This window comes from Limanda limanda, chromosome 11 (genome assembly GCF_963576545.1).
Source record: "Limanda limanda chromosome 11, fLimLim1.1, whole genome shotgun sequence".
In the NCBI taxonomy this organism is placed as follows: domain Eukaryota; kingdom Metazoa; phylum Chordata; class Actinopteri; order Pleuronectiformes; family Pleuronectidae; genus Limanda; species Limanda limanda.
Genome location: NC_083646.1, coordinates 4076991 through 4080360, shown reverse-complemented (window position 1 = coordinate 4080360; position 3370 = coordinate 4076991).

Sequence of the window (3370 nt, the reverse complement as noted above, 5' to 3'; positions counted from 1 at the left end):
GCATTCGTCCCACACTTGTCTGAATGAAAGTGAGCTGAACGCTTGAGCCGTCACAGAATCGAGTCACAGATTGTGAAGTGAAGCGGCGCACAACATTTGCTGAAACATAACACGCATCACTGAACACACAAAATACTGATGCTCGACAACGATTTCACTCATTTTGACTTTGCACACGACTGATTTCACACCGGTTTCATCTTATGATAAAACCGTTGACTCATCTGAATCATCACAAATCACAAATCACTGGCATCAAGGGAACATTTCACCCAATGATGATGATTCCAACAGATCAGAGTTCTACACAGATACAGTCGATGTTAAAATTATCCGGAGGGTGAAATCGCAAATGTCAGAATCAGTTGTTCCGGACGTGAAACTGGAAGAACACAAACATCTCAGGATGAAGAAGAGGAGCCGTAGAAGACGAAGACGACAACCTGCTGCTGCTGCTTCACAAACACACAACTACACAACATGTCTGGACAATTTTCAGGATATTTTCCAGATGAAAACAGCTTCAGAACAAAATCAATGATGAATTTCTCCTGTTAAGTGTCAGTGAAAGTGTGTCAGTCGTGTACTGATTCACACACAGACACACACAGACAAACACACACACACACACTTCCCTCCTCTTTGGTGATTTCACTTTATCCATCTCTCTCTCTCTCATGTGTTTTACTGCTGGCACTCGCCCTCCCTCTCTCTCTTCATCTCTCCTGGTTAATTGTCTGTTGGAATTCCACCGGCTGCTAATGAGACCACTAAACTGTCCTGTCAGACGGGCCCCGGGCGGCTCTGTCACTGGGACTGTGTGTGTCTGTGTGTGTGTGTGTGTGTGTGTGTGTGTGTGTGTGTCTGTGTGTGTCTGTGTGTGTGTGTTTGACTCAAAGCGGGAAAGCTTGGTTTCGCGGAATTAAGCCCTTCAGTGTGAAGTGTGTGATTTGTGTGTGTATAAATAATTACAGACATCATTCATAGCCCCCCCGCAGGTGTGTGTGTGTGTGTGAAGACTTCCATTGGAATTCCGCACATCTTTTCTCTCTCGCACACACTCGTCTGTTGTCGTTCTGCCAGTGTGCTAATTCAAAAAGTGTGTGTGTGTGTGAGTGATGTCACGCATCATGTCATCACATCGGGTTTCTCACCCTGCCGCCGCCGCCGAGCATGATGGGACGCTGCGTTTATGGTGTTGAGTCAAGACCAGGCGCTTGGCGTGGGGTGTAGAATGTGTGTGTGTGTGTGTGTGTGTGTCTGTGTGTGTTTGTATACACACACTGCAGCTCGAGACGCAGTGATGTAGACTCTGTCTCACTCTGTCATCTCGCTGACACACACACTTTTATGGGATTTCCCGATCCGACGTCCGACCCCCATACTGTACACCACACTGAGCGGGGGGGTTACAACATAGGAAATAAAGGGTGGGAGGGGGGGAGGGGTGTTTGGATGGAATGAAGGGAAGGTTAATTCTTCTGCATGTGGAAACGATTTTTTAATTCTGAGTGTGTGTGTGTCTGTGTGTGTGTGTGTGTTTCATCCACGATCCTGCCTGGTTACAGATTCTGATCCAAACACAAACACACAACATCACAGTTTGAAATCAGATTCAGGCTCCAGATCCACAAATGTGCGTCGGATGAGGATCTGCAACATCAGGACGACATCAGGAACGAACCAGCAGGTCCATGACCACGCCCCTGGTGGCGTCACATCCTCCCAGTTGAGAAGAGACGAAGAAGAAGAAGGCGTGAGGGAAACATGACGGACACACACACACACTTTCAGGAAAGTACCAACACTTACAACCACTGCTGTTTGTTTCCTCTCTGAACATCACTGGTGACGAGCCGGTTCACTGGAGAGTGTCGGGCATCAAACCACCGGGACGTCACCCGTCGGTTTGTCAGCTGCTGCTCTGACGCCTCAGTTCGTCATATCGTTCATCTTCATCGAGACATTTTTAACAAACACACACCCACGTATGATAAATGAAACAACCCAGTACACACACACACACACACACACACACACACAGACACACACACATTGGTTTTGTTTGATGTGGTAAACCCACATCATCATGTCCTCCAGCGCCATTTTAGTATTTTGAAACCAGCGGTACCCATATTTGGAGAAAGGGGGTGGAGCCTGACTCAGAGCTCCACCCATTGGATGGTTCTGGCTGTCTATCACACTGTGGTATCCACGCCCCCAATGTATACGATGCTAATTGGTCTATTTGAGTCTAAAATGGATCATTTAAACGTGAACAAGATGTTTTGAAGAAGACTTGAAACTGACGTTAATACGACTTCTATAGTAACGACCAGTAGAGTCGCCCCCTGCTGGTCAGGGAGAGAACTCAGGTTCCAGGCACCTCTGCATCGGCTTCACTTTCTGGACTGAGGTTCCAAGAAGCCTGAAGGGAACCGGTTCGAGAACCATACATAATTTGGTGCAAAAGGTGTGTGAAATCGCCATGGTTACGATAATTCAATAGTTCAAAATCCAGGAGACCGAGACACTGACTCCAAGAATTAAATAATATAAGAAACTGGTGTTTTTAATCATTTACAGAATCACATGAGAGAGTTTCTTGTTTCTCGTGTCAGAACGACTTTATAATGAAATCTACTTATCAGCAGTTTCTTTGTGTCTCCACAGTGACTGTAAACACTGTTGGTTCCATTAATGGACAAAGTTTACCGGACCTCTGATTTGCAGTTGATTCCCTGAAACCATTCTTGGTAATAAAAACACACACACACACACAGAGACATACACACAGACACACACACACACTTTTACCATGGGCTCAGACCACAGACTCTGTCCCCGACTGTCCCACAAACACAGCGTCTCCTCAGGGGACGCAGCTCCGTGTGCATCAGACATCAAGAAGATCAACAGATGAGAGCGATTAGTGATGAAGAGGAAGTCATGAGACACACACAGACACACACAGACACACACACACACACACACACACACACACACACACACACACAGAGAGAACGTGTCCAAATGACAACGTGCCCTGAATGTGTGTTTTCCTGCTGAGCTGAAAATGTGTGTGTGGATACATTTGAAATGACAGGACGGAGAGAGGGGGGGTGGGGAGAGAGGGAGAGAGAGAGAGAGAGAGAGAGAGAGAGGGAGAGAGAGACAGAGAGAGAGAGAGAGGGGGGGAGAGAGAGAGAGAGAGAGGATACAGAGTAAATTAGTGTTAATGAGTCTCTTCTAACTCTTTTGTCTAGACATGTTTGTTTACATGCAACAGACCAAAGCGCGCACACACACACACACACACACACACACACACACACACACACACACACACACACACACACACACACACACA